Raw genomic sequence first — 14325 nt, 5'->3', positions numbered from 1 at the left:
CAGAGATTTCCTATATACCCACGTGCCCGCCACCACATGCATGGCCTCCCCCCAGAGTGATATACTTGTTACAATTGAAGAACCTATATTGACACATCATAATGACCATGGTTTTACTTTAGGGTTCATTATTGGTTTTGTACTCTCCATGGATTTGGACAAATGTATAATGACATGTACATGTATCCATCATTATGTTGTCATACAGAGTATTTTCACTGCCCTAAAAATCCTCTGTGTTCCACTTATTCAACATCCCCCCCCCCCCGCCCCCAGTCTCTGGAAACCACTGAATTTATTACTGTCTCCATAGTTTTGCCTTTTTCAGAATGTCGTATAGTTGGAATCATACAGTATGTAGCCTTTTCTGATTGTTTTTGTCACTTAGTAATATGCATTTAAGTTTACTCCATGTCTTTTCATGGCTTGATAGCTCATTTCTTTTCCATGCCAAATAATATTCCATTGTCTGGATGGACCACAGTTTGTTTATCCATTCACCTACTGAAGTACATCTTGGCTGCTTCCAAGTTTTGGCTATTATGAATAGAGCTGCTATAAATATCCAATTGCAGGTTTTTGTGTGGACATAAGATTACAACTCCCTTGGATAAAAAACAAGGAGTGTGGTTGCAGGATTGTATGGTAAAAGTATGTCTAAGTATTATAAGATACCATCAAACTGTCTTCCAAAGTGACTGTACCATTTTGCATTCCCACCAGCTGTGAATGAAAGAGTTTCTGTTGCTCCGCATCCTCATCAGCATTTGATGCCAGTGTTCCAGATTTTGGCCATTCTAATAGGTGTGTAGTGGTATATCGTTGTTTTAATTTTCATTTCTATAATGTTGTATGATGGGAAACATCTTTTCATATGCTTATTTGACATCTGTATATCTTCTTTGGTGATGTGTCTGTTAAGGTCTTTGGCCCATTTTCTAATCAGATTTTTTTTTTAATTGTTGAGTTTTAAGAGTTCTTTGTATATTTTTTGATGACAGTCCTTTATCAGATGTGTCTTTTGCAATATTTTCTCCTAGTCCATAGTTTGTTTTCTCATTTTCTTGACTTTATTTTGGAAAGCAGAAGTTTTTAATGTTTATAAAGATGAGCTTATCATTACTTCTTGGATCATGCCTTTGTATTGTATCTAAAAATTCATCACCATACCCAAGGTAATCTGAGTTTTCTCCATTGTTACTTTCTAAGAGTTTTATAGTTATGCATTTTACATTTATGTCCATGATCTATTTTGAGTCAGTTTTTGTGAAGGGTGTGAGGTCTGTGTCCAGCACACCATTTATTGAAAAGATTACCTTTGCTTCTTTGTTAAATATTGGTTGAGTATATTTATGTGGGTCTTTTTCTGGGTTCTCTGTTCTGTTCCATTAATCTATTTGTCTGTTCTTTTGCAATACTACACTGTCTTGATTACTGCAGTTGGGTAGTGTCAGTCCTCTAACTTTTTTCTTCTTCAATATTGTGTTGGCTATTCTGGGCCTTTTGCCTCTCTGTATAAACTTTAGAATCAGTTTGTTGATATACACAATTATGACTTGCTGTAATTTTGACTGGGATTGCATTGAATCTGTAGGTCAAGGTGGGAAGAACAGGTATCTTGACAATGTTGAGTCTTCCTATCCATGAACATGGAATATCTTTCCATTTATTTCTTCCTGGATTTTGTTCGTCAAGGTTTTGTAGTTTTCTTCATATAGGTATTGTGTATATTTTATTAGATTTATACCTAAGTATTTCATTTTGGTGGTGCTAATGTAAATGGTACTGTGTTTTAATTTCAAATTCCAGTTGTTCATTGCTGGTATATGAGAAAGTGATTGACTTTTGTAAAGTGTTTCCCACAACATTGCTATGATCACTTATTCCAGGAATTTTTTTTTGATTCTTTACATAGATGATTATTTCATTTGCAAATAAAGACAGTTTTATTTCCTCCTTCTTAATCTGTGTACTTTTAATTTCCTTTTTGCGGGGGGGTCTTTTTGCATTAGCTAGACCTTCCAGTAGAATGTCAAAAAGGGGTAATGAGAGAGGACATACTTGCCTTATACCTAATCTTAGTGGGAAAGCTTTAAATTTCTCACCAGTAACTATGAGGTTAGCTGTAGGTTTTTTGTAGACAGTCTTTATCAAGTGTTTTTTGATATGCCAAGGTATAGTTTTTGTTTTTTTGCATTTATCCTGCATGTTGTTCTCTGAGCTTCCTGGATCTGTGGTTTGGTGTCTGATATTACTTAGGGGAAATTCTCTGTCATTATTTCTTCAAACATTTTTTCTGTCCCTTTCTCTTTTTTTCTCCTGGCATTCCCATTATGTGAATGTTACACCTTTTGTATTTGTCCCAACAGTCCTTGGGTATTCTGGGGTTTTTTTTTTTTTTTTTTTTTCCTTCAGTCTTTGTTCTCTTTGATTTTTAGTTTTAGAGGTTTCTATTGATATATCCTCAAGCTCGAGATTCTTTCCTCAGCCATGTGTCCAATCTACTAAAAAGCCCATCAAAGTCATTTTCCATTTCTGTTAGTGTTTTTTATCTTTAGCAAATTTTGTTCTTTCTTCAAATTTCCATCTCTGCTTACATTGCCCATCTGTTCTTGCGTGGTGTCTTCATGACCTATTAGAGCACTTAACATATTAATTATGGCTGTTTAAAATTCCTGGTCTGATAATTCCAACATCTCTGCCATGTCTGGTTCTGATGATTGCTTTGTCTCTTTAAATGGTGTTTTTTGCCTTTTGGTATGCCTTGTAATTAAAAAAAATATAAAAATTGTATATGTTTAAGGTGTACAACATGATGTTTCCATATACATAGTGAAATGATTACTATAGTCAAGTTAATGAATATATCTATCTCCTCATGTAGTTATGTTTGGGGGAGTAGTTTTTTCTTCATAGGTGAACATGATGTATGGAGTAAAAGGAACTGCAGGAAATAGGCCTTTAATAATATGGTGGTGAGGTGTAGGAGAAGGGGAAGTGTTTCGCAGTCTAATACTTAGGTGTCTCAGTGTCTAAGTGAGGCTGTGCTTCTGGATTGTAAGCTTAACAAGTGTTTTTCAGTTTTTTTCTTCCCCCTTAGGTGGGACAGAAGAACTAGAGTGGGCTGCAGTTGAATATTTCCTTTCTGCTATGTAGAAAGCTAGAGCTGTTTAGAGTTGGGTATTTCCCTTCCCCAAAGTCAGTTAGGCTTTGATCATACCTGGCAGGTTAGGCACTGGTCGTCTGTCCCCCTGAGGGTAGGTCTTGTTAAGAACAGAGTGGCACATTTTTAAATGATTCCCCTTGCCCTACTCCTGATGGAAGCATGATAGGATTTTTCCCTGGTATTTACTGTGGGAATTTGGTTGAGCTCCTGGATGTAAGTCTCACAGTATTGTAGAGGCCCTTTGTAATTGGGTCCCCCTGGAGTTAATTCTCAGAGTTATCCACACTAAGCCTCCAGCAATTCATCAATTACAGTTCAGGTTTTTCTACCTCGGTACTGATACCCATGGTGGTTTCCACTTGTGAACCTCTGCTCTGGTAAGCCACTACTTCCTGTACTTGCCATCTGTCCCTTCAGTCTTGGGGGCAGTGATTTGCTCTGTGTCCTCCCTTCTCTTACGGATCCAAGAAGAGTTGTTGATTTTTCAGTCTGTTCAGCTTTTTAAGTGTTGTTAGGATGGAGTGGTGGCTTTCAAGCTCCTTACATGCAGAACCAGTAACTGGAAACCTCTTTTGTAACTATTTTGGATATTTCTTTTTTAGTTAAAAATTTTAATAATAAAAACGAATCACTTTAGGAGATTTAGAATATACAAGAAAATAAGAAAGAGGAAGAATATCGTTAGAATGGTACAATTAATGTCTTGGCGAATGCCTCTCTGTTCACTGAGGCTCTGACTTAGTTTGTCTCTGGTTTATCAACATCTGTTCCAAGAAAAGGACTGAGACCCACTCCTTCATACAGATTAAAATACTTACTAAGGTACTGCTTCCAAAGTGATTTAAATTATTTTTCAGGAAACAGATTCCTTATTTACCTTAAGCCAAAGGAATAAAGATCTAATTATGGATTTTAGGCATCAGTTAGTCAACATTCATCACTGAACAGATATATGTTGAACACCTACCATGTGTTGGGTTGTATTCCAAGCAATGGAGATATAGGGTTGAGCAAAATAGCTAAAAACTCTTTCCATTATGGGACTGAATTCTAGCATGGAGAGTGACATGAGACAAGATGAAAGTGGTAAATATACATGCCTACGTATAGTATGTAATAAATGCTTTGAAGAAAAATAAAGGAGGTGGGGCGGGTAGGGAGTGCTAGGGTGGGGGCTGTCTACGTTTTTGTTGGCATGATCAGGGAAGGACTTTCTAGAAGATGACATCATAAGCGCACATATGTCTGGGGGAGGGGGATGAAGGCACAGCAAGGATCATGAAATAACATTACCTCAATCATCCTGCCTGGGTCTAATTCACAGCTCTCTGCTTAGACCCCTGAGTTGTTTTGAATGTATATTTCAGACAGGTTTGAGAAACACTTTAGATTGCCGTACAACCCCAGAAAAGCTGTGGACGTATGTCAATGAAAGCTGGACTTATTCAGAGTTCCTAATATGTCCTGGGAGAAGCTGAATCACAGGCAGCTGAAAACTCCTCCTTCTCCCAAACAATGTACAAGTTACAAATTTTAAAAAAGCAGTGAGAAAGGATCCAGCGATGTGCCCACAATTTCCCAGTGGGCTGCAGGAAGGTTAAAAATTGTTCTGAATGGGCTCTCTTGCTCCCCACAGATTTCACATTTTCCTATACTCAGTTCATAATTGGAAACAACCAGGACCCAGTGCATAAGGGCCATTTCCTCCTGAAGGCCCTTGAGGTTTAACAGATTGTTCTGGGAAGGTCTTTTTGGAGCCTTTGGAATGAAGACATGTTTAAAACCATGAGCTCATGCTTTCCATAGATGAGACTTGTCAGATGGACTGTCATATTATTAAAAAAAGCAACCACCCGCCATCTCCAGGCATGAGTTTATTTGAAAGAAACCTATTACTAAAGCATAATTGTGATTTGCAGAAAATCATAATTTATCTTGCACAAAATGATTGTGATTATTAAACTGAGACTAATATAGGGTTATATATATGCATTACTTGTAGCTTCATATATAGTTTTGTTTGCTTTTCACTATACCCATGGGAAGAAGGCAGGGCAGGTATTATAATTTTCATTTTTCATTTGCAAAACTTGAGATCCGAGAGATTCCATGACTGCATAAGGTCAGTCATGCAGGGTACGACTGCATCTCCTAATTGCTAGACCAGCGTCCTTTAAGTCCTTTCTTTTCACCCCTTGCATTCCACCTCAGAGTCCCAAATCATGTTAAGATTTCTAGAAAGACAACTAAATATCGTAATGCTGTTTCTAATTTTTCTTCCTAGTAGAAATTGTGTTTTCAACCTTAATAACCTTGGCATTTTCATTGTGCTGATTTGGCAAAACCTTGGAGGGCTGAGATGAACTCACATCACTGTAATTGATTTAAGGTGAATACAATGACCTCATTTTAAGTTCTTTCAAACACTTTAGTCTGGACCAAGTTACTAAAATTTCCAGGGAGCAAAGTTAGCCCTTTCCATCAATCCCAGGGTTAGGTACTATTTTCTATCGAGGTTTAGGTAATCTTCCTTTATTTGGAGCTGGCAAGCCAATTCCAGCTGACAGCCTGTCCTTTTGCACCCGATGTACGTAATACAAACAAATATTGTATTTGTTTCCTGTTTGCTGCTTTAGCAAATTATCACAGGATGTGTGGTCTAAAGCAACATAGATTCCTTACCTTACAGTTCTGGAGGTCAGTAGTTTGAAATGGGTCTCGGTGAGCCAAAAGCAAGGCATCGCCAGGGCTTCATTCCTTCTGGAGACTTGAGGGTAAACTAGTCGCTTGCTTTTTCCAGCTTCTACAGGTCGCTTGCGTCCGTGGTTTATGGTTCCATTTCTCTATCATCAAAGCCAGAAAACACTGGGCCGAGTCTTTTTCACACTGTCATCTCTCTAGTTCTACCTCCCTTTTCCACTTAAAAATAATCCTTTGGATTACATGAGGTCCACCTGGATTATCCAGGCTAATTTTCCAAACTCAAGGTCTGTTGATTGGCAAACCTTAATTCCGTCTGCAATCTTAATTCCCCTTTGCCCTGTAATCAACATATTCACAGTTTCTGGGAATTAGGACGTGGACGTCTTCGCTAGGGGGCGTTATCATGAGAGAGAAGTTCTGTTGAGTTATTGGTTGCTACAGTGTCTCGTAGATGATGTTCCTTGATTCCGTTGGCTTATCTAAGAACACATGCTTTGAGAGGTAATGAAAATTTCTTCTTTAATTTTTGAGAATAGTAGGTTTGGTAGGATTCTTCAGCATTTGTGTCAGGTCAGCTTCTTTCACACTGCACATTTGCTTCTTGGTGTGAAATGATTTCACATTTATTTCACATTTCAAATCCAAAACATTTATTCACCTACTTTCTAGAATGGTTTAAACTTTATTTTTTGGCATCTTTTAAGTGTCCTTATCTGCCAAGATGTTAAGGGACTTCCCTGCGAACCTCAGATTCAGGGGGATATTCTGTACAAACCGCAATCAGCAATCATGATTGCTGACACTTCTTTTGATTGAGATGAACTAAATGGCCCTAAATTAGGGCCATGACAAGTATTTTTCCATATCCGTAGTGTTATGCCAGTTTGATGGTGAGAGAAGTTAAAAACAATCAAGCACTACCTAATGGAATAGCATAGTGTTTTTCAGAGTATGATACATGAATTATCTATATCAACAACGCCAAGGTGCTTACTAAAATGCAGATTCCTGGGTATCACATTAGACTTATTGACTGGAATCTCTGGACAAGGCTCCCAGGTATATGCATTTTTAATAGCTTTCCATGTGGTTCTTTTGCATGCTAAAATTAGAGATAAGTGGGTCATCTGATGTCTCATTCTCTTTGGTGGTTACATTTTAAATTTCTAAAAATCCACTTTATTGGGCTGAGTGGCTGTCCTATCTCTCTCTCTCTCTCTCTCTCTCTCTCTCTCTCTCTCTCTCTCTCTCTCTCTCTCTCTCTCCCTATCTATCTAACCTCCACTAAGAAAAATAGTGAGTGAATCTGTGGCAACAGCTTGTGGGAATTGTAATTGAATAAATGCACTCATTTCCAAGTACTATCAAGTCAGAAACAAAGAAAATTAATTAAGGGACAACTTTTCTATCCTTATGTGAGCAGGAGGTTTTCTTCTGGAACCCAAAACTGAGTACTTCCAGAAACAACCAACCATGTTAAGCATGCTGCAAGATGAGGAAGTGATTGATTGAGTCACAGGGAAGAGTCTAAGCACCATCACCTGAAGGAAAACCATGGGGACAGCAGGCCAGGCACTGTTCAGGGTCATTTTTATATATTACCTTATTCTGTTCTTATCAGAACTCCTCAGCAAAGAATATGTTGTTGTTGCCATTTTACAGATGAGGAGACCGAGGCTCAGAGAGACCAAATTACTTGTGCAAATTACTACCGTGCTTGCTAGTGCTGGAGTTGAGTGTTGAACTCAGTCCCGTCTCCAAAGTCTGGCTTTTCCACTAGTGGAACACAAACTGTGCTGTAGATTCTGTTTCCAGTAGGAGAAGGGGGAGGGCAGGACCTGGCTCCCGTGGTTGACCTAGAGACTTGGAAACTAAGTTTATTGAAGATTTCAGCCTTAATTCATTTGAAGAAATCCCAGTTTGAGAATCAGGCTTGATCTTCCTGAGAGATGCCCTGAAAACCAACCTCTCAGGCTGAGTGGTATGTGAAGTTTGATTAGAAGGCTTCCACCATCTCTTCCAGCTCTAAGACTATCAAAAAGCAAGAAAGAGAAAGCTATTAATTCTGTCTCTTCTCAGATTTTTCCAGACAGTTCAATGTACATCCAGGCACCACTGATTCTCCCCTAATTAGTGTAGTTATTATGAAGAATTGGCTCAGACGATTATGGAGGCTAAGAAGTTGCACAATCTGCCATTTGCAAGCTGGAGAACCAGGACAGCCATGGTGTAATTTGGTCCATGGCTGAAGGCCTGACAGCCAGGGGAGCTGATGGTGTAAATCCCAGTCTGAGGGCTGGAGAAGATCTGAACCTCAAGAAATTGGATGATACCCACCCACACTGGGGACAGCAATCGACTGAGTCCACTGATTTAAATGCTAATGACATCTGGAAACGTCCTCACAGACACACCCAGAAATAATGTTTAATCTGGGCACCTCATAGCCTGTTAAGTTGAAACATAAAAGTATCAATCACATTAGGGATCTGGGGGGGAATGTTCCTTAGACTATCATAATAGCTAATAGCTAACACTTATTAGGTACATACTATGTGCTGACACTCATCCAAGCACTTTACACTAACTCATTTAATAAACATGGCACTTTTTAATAAGCTAGTTAACAAGTTACTACCTCTGTTTATTTTTCACATGAGAAAACTGAAGCCCAGAGAGCATAAGTTACGTGCAGCTAGGAGATGAACCAAATGGCTGGACTTGAGAATACCTGCTTTCAGTCACCCCTTTATATCGTGTTCACTGTGGATGATGCTATGATAAAATGAGCTACTGTGCATTTATGACAACCTACCATATATATGTCAAGCCTTCTGCTAGGCATTTTAATACAGTGTCTCTGATAGATATTACAACCATGCTAATTAAGATAGATTTTGCCCCATTTTACAGATGTGAAAACTGGGGCTCAACGTTTTAACTAATTTGACCACAACTCATGCTATTTTGATTAAACCCTGTCATAACTTTTTGATCTTATATATTTTTTGAACTCTTTATCAACTTTCTAATGCAGGGATTTTTTTTTTTTCTACTGCTTGGACTCTGAACTGCCAGCCAGTGTGTGGGATGTGGTCTTGTGTATATTAGGGTTTGGGTAGGTTCCTCCAAAGAGCATCGGAGAGGTGTGAGGACATGTAGGTTGATATTCTTGGGCTCTAACAGGGACAGCACCTTCTAGAAGTAGAGTTTGGCTTTCGATTCTGTAGGATCACAACCCTAGTCCCTGGCTTTTCCTGGTACCTCCATGCCCCTTCCATTCTGACCTCAGGACAATGGCAGCTCCCTCACACAACCCTTCTGTCCTGCCAGATTTGCTCCCCAGGATTCACTTTTTATTTTTTTTAACATCTTTATTGCAGTATAATTGCTTTACAATGTTGTGTTAGTTTCTGCTTTATAACAAAATGAATCAGCTATGCATATGCATATATCTCCATATCTCCTCCCTCTTGTGTCTTCCTCCCACCCTCCCTATCCCACCCCTCTAGGTGGTCACAAAGCACTGAGCTGATCTCCCTGAGGAATCAGGCTCCCTGACTTCAGGCTATACTACAAAGCTACAGTAATCAAGGCAGTATGGTACTGGCACAAAAACAGAAATATAGATCAATGGAACAGGATAGAAAGCCCAGAGATAAACCCACGCACATATGGTCACCTTATCTTTGATAAAGGAGGCAAGAATATACAATGGAGAAAAGACATTCTCTTCAATAAGTGGTGCTGGGAAAACTGGACAGCTACATGTAAAAGAATGAAATTAGAACACTTCTTAACACCGTACACAAAAATTAACTCAACATGATTCATTTTAATTTTGGTAAAGGTTACATTTTTTATACCTAGTTGCTTCTTTCAGTTCTCCGCTGTGTGCATTACTTTGGTGTTTCCAAGTTGGCTCCTGATTGGCTTGATCCCCAAAAGCAAACTATTATAGTGAAATGTCACATTTTTTCAGTTTGTTTTTCTTCTAAGACAAGTCTTCAGATTTTCCCTGGATTCCAGAACTCATCACTGTATGATGCATACACATATGGATCCCTCTCCTTCACTAGTCAACCGCTCTGTAGAAATATGCAGTTCAGTATGGTAGCCATTAACCACCTAGGGCTGTTTAAAGATAATAATTAGAGTTAAATGAAGTTAAGAATTCAGTTCCACTGTTACATTCGCCACAAATCAAGTGCTCAATAGACACATGTGGCTAGTGGCTACTGAGTTGGACAGTGCAGATATAGAACATCTCTGTCATTGCAGGAAATTCTATTTGACAGCACTGTTTTAGGAGGTAGGGACCAGATCTGTATTGTTGCAAAACCTGCCTGGCACATATGCGACCAGGTGGATGCACCAGAGAATGTCTTCCTGGCTTGAGCTTTACCTAGGGCTGCCAAGACTAATATGCAAAATCTTTATGAATCGATGACATTACCAGGTTACACTCCCCTTTGTCTCCATGGGGGCCAGTCAGGGAGCTCTTGGCATCAGAGCAGAGGGGGGGTTATTCCTGGAGGAATCTTCCCAGTGGTCTCATCTCTGTATGCTGAGGCTTCTGTCATCCCTTGACTTCTGACTTAGGGTCCTGGCTGCGTATTAAATGATACAAGGTTTTTCTGCATCTTGCAACCCAGTAACAAAAAGTTAATAACTCTGGAAGGCTGTAATGGCTTTAGGACTGGACCAGGTGTATTGGAGACTATAGAAGTTCAGTCTTCTGTCTACCCTTGAAAAGTATCTGCCCTCAATGGCCTTTGTCTCCCCTGGGACACAGCACTGGAATCTGTGTCAACTAGGGAGGTACCTCCCCTCACCTTCTGCAAAGATGCTGTGTGAGGTGGGGAAGGGTTTGTGATACTGGACTTACGTTCTGACCTCTAGGCCCAGTGGCGTCAGAGCTCATGGGCTAGTGTCTTGGGACATATGAGCACTATACCTTTTTAAACACAAACATTCTAGAGCTTTGTTGTTCTCCTTTCTGCTATTTTATGGATATCAGTCTTGTCTTCCTGGCTGGGTTGTAAACCTCGTGGGCAGGGTTCACTGCCCCTCTGAGAGCTCTTAGCACTGGGCTGACCATGTGATAGATGCAGATTGATAATCAATAAGGGTGATTTGGGGGTCTGATTTTATCTTCTTTCCTGTGTATATAGTGAGCGAAAGGTGATATCTTTCCCAGTGATCCATGTGCTATAATTGAGTATCTTGGGTACCTCTTTATCCCAAATTAGTTTTTTTCTGTTCTTGATTTCAGAATATGATCATCATGTTGTCTTGATCACCATGAGAAGAAACAAATTGATTTGTTAACTTCTGCAATTTTCAAGTGAAAAAGGAATTTCTTTCCAGGACCGGTTGATGAGTTTTAGTGACAGTGTTCCACTGCACACTTCCAGGGGGTGCCACTCACAGTTTTTTCTATGTGAATAGCACCCCCTTGAGTTGTGCAACACAGGGCCCTGAGTGTTGGATTTATTCTTTGGTCTGCCGTTTTCACCTCTGGTAAAACCTGAAGGCATGACAGCATAGGTTAGGTGACTCTTCAAGGTCTCTGAGCTTTGCAATTCTAGAACATTCTATTCACAAATTGCTTGTAAGACACTACCAGTTTCTCATTGGACCCCAGATCATTGCACCAACTGAAGTATAACGTCAAGTACATCAAGATGACTAATACTTTGATGGGAGTTGGGGAGAAGGAGGGGAGGTTGTAGGCAACTATTTTCAGTGGGAGACTAGGAAAAATAAATTGGTATTAAAGACTCTTAAGCTTCTTCCCCCTCCTTCCTTAGCAGAGAGCAGTAGAGGTTCAATGCCAAATGACTCATGCTAAGGTAGCTCAGTCCTTTGTCTCATCCCCACTGGTTGGGACTGGTAGGAAGCAGTATGAAGAGTCTGGTTTAATGGACCTTGAGAAATCCCCCTGCCTTAATTTCTTCCATTGGCCAGTTCCTAACACTCGAAACGAACTAAGAGACATTATTATTTTTTTATATATCAAGTAATGCTTCCTGTAAAGAATTAAGGATAGGTTTAAAACAAATGTATTAGCGTTAGAAATCAGAGTAAAGTTACCCTTGGGGATGATATTGACTGGGAAGAGAAGCAGGAAGTTTCTTGGCTGCTGGGAATGTTCTGTTTCTGTGTTTAGGTGTGCCCTCTATGAAAGATTTATGGGACTTTACAATTATAACTTGCATATCTTTCTGATTGTTTATAACGCTTCAAAATACAGCTTATTTAAAACAATTCTTAGAAGAGAGCCTCAGGAAGCATTCACAGATATTTATAACTTAGTTTAAACAAGGAGGTGAGTTTATTTCCAAAGGACAGTTAGCAGTGTTCTGGGATACTGGATACTGGCAGGAGGAAGAAGAGATGACAGAGGTAAAAGGGCAAACTTGTCTGCTTTGAGCTTCTGCCTGCGGCTCATCTGCTCTGGTTCTTCTGGGAACCCGTTCAAGCCCCCAGTCAACTGGATACCTTTTCCTCAAGACCATTCTCATTCTCCTTCAAAGATATAAGAGGTGAGCAGTTTGTAGAGAAGACTGGAATGAAGAGTGCCTTCTTTGGTCCAGATCCAGAGCTGGCAGTGAAAGAAGGTGGTTCTCTTGGGCAGTTAGCTTCAGGGAAAGAGTGGAGCCAGTCCTTCCTTCCGGTGGGAAGAAAACCAGTGTATGCTCTAACCAGAGCATGACCTGGCTCTGGTTAGATGAGAAGAGACCAGTGACTCATGGCCATTTGGGTACCAGGTGTACAAAGCTCTGTGTTTATATGTTGGGGAAGAGGGGAGGTGCAGAGCTCAGCTGGGAAATGTTCCCGCCTCACTCTCCCTGAACCAGCGATGTCCCTTCATCCCCTGTCTTGTCCCCTCCCTTCTCTGTGACACACACGGGGTCCTGGGGCCAACAGCCCCACTTGCATATGAGCAGATGTTCGTTTCCCCTCCGGCTGGTGGGTCACCCAGCTCTCCTAAGTCTCCATTCAGCTTCTGAGAAATATTTAGGCTGTACAGGTGATTTCCAGGTACACACTGGCAAAGCTGGCCTTGTGCAGGAACGGAAATGGAAGGAAGCCTTTAAGAAATTGCTTGTTTGGCTTTCAGGCACCCTTACTCATATTGTCCATAAAATAGTTATTATGTTCTCAACTGGAGCCCCATCTGTTTCTTCTGTACCACCTGGGTCCAAAATTTGAGGCTGGAGGAATACCAATATATCCTTCTTGTTGATGTTATTTTTTTTCTTCAAGGACTTTAGTATTAGTTTGATGGCAGTTGCACAAAGGGACCCCACACCAGCCATCCCCGAGGAGCCCTTGCCTTCTATTTTGTTTCCATGGAACAAATGAGCTTCATTAGCAATAGGCCCACCGTCTCTTTGTGTCCTTGGTCTTTGTCTCAGAGTAGAAATAGAACCCAAGCTCAGTCCTGCATAAGTCTGTTTCCAGCTCGTTTATTGTAGTCTGGACCTTGTCAGTGCTTCCTGTCCCAGAGGTTTTTCCTCAAAGAAAGAGGCCGAGAGGGATTCCCTGGTGGCGCAGTGGTTGAGAGTCCGCCTGCCGATGCAGGGGACACGGGTTCGTGCCCCGGTCCGGGAAGATCCCACGTGCCGCGGAGCGGCTGGGCCCGTGAGCCATGGCCGCTGAGCCTGCGTGTCCGGAGCCTGTGCTCCGCGGCAGGAGAGGCCACAACAGTGAGAGGCCCGCGTACCGCCAATAAATAAATAAATAAATAAAAAGAGGCTGAGAAAAAAAAAATGTGATGTCTCCTAAGAAATGCCAGCAAATTTGAAGTCAAATATAACCGCTTCTGGAGTTGGTAGTTAAAATAATACCACCCTGCATTTGTAAAGCAGTTCGCATGGCACTTTGATAAGCTTCAGCTCATTTGCTTCTCCTAACAGCCCTATGAGGTGGTAGGCGTTACCACATTTTGCAGGTTGGGTGACCCATTGAAGGTCACACAGCTATTCGTATGACTTTCAGTAAAGTGTTCCTTTTTTTCTGTTCTGCCTGTTATCAAAGATACTTTAAGGTCAGTCATCCAAATAGGAAGCCAATTGTGAGGTTTATGTTTAGATCTGGTTGTATTAGTGGTACAGTGCAGCAAGCGTTTTGGAAAGACCCGCAAGGCAAAGCCTGTTCACCAGAGAGCATCTCCCTTCACAGAGCCCCTGTTGCCTCCTGACCCTGCTCATCCCATCTTCAGACTCGTCTGTGTAGCATAGCATCCCCAGCTTGCGACATGCGGTGAGGGACCTTGAACTTTGGGACCCGTTCATATTTTTCCTAACCTCAAACTTTCCAGGTTTATTGTTGCAAACTTTAATATTCATTGAACTGCTATATTGACTCCGGAGACCCTACGACAATGAAAAGACGTAAAATCTGAGATCTGGCAAGAGTCTAATAACAGATAAGACTGTGGGCCACGC

General features: G+C 40.7%; 1 protein-coding gene across 5 annotated transcripts in view; it reads left to right on the top strand.

Annotated features, from left to right (window-relative positions):
* ADAMTS12 (ADAM metallopeptidase with thrombospondin type 1 motif 12) overlaps nt 1-14325 on the top strand; it is a 424853-nt gene that overhangs the window by 127840 nt on the left and 282688 nt on the right. The window lies entirely within an intron of this gene.

The sequence above is a fragment of the Kogia breviceps genome, chromosome 4 (genome assembly GCF_026419965.1).
Source record: "Kogia breviceps isolate mKogBre1 chromosome 4, mKogBre1 haplotype 1, whole genome shotgun sequence".
NCBI lineage: Eukaryota > Metazoa > Chordata > Mammalia > Artiodactyla > Physeteridae > Kogia > Kogia breviceps.
This window is presented reverse-complemented; position numbering and strand designations above follow the sequence as displayed.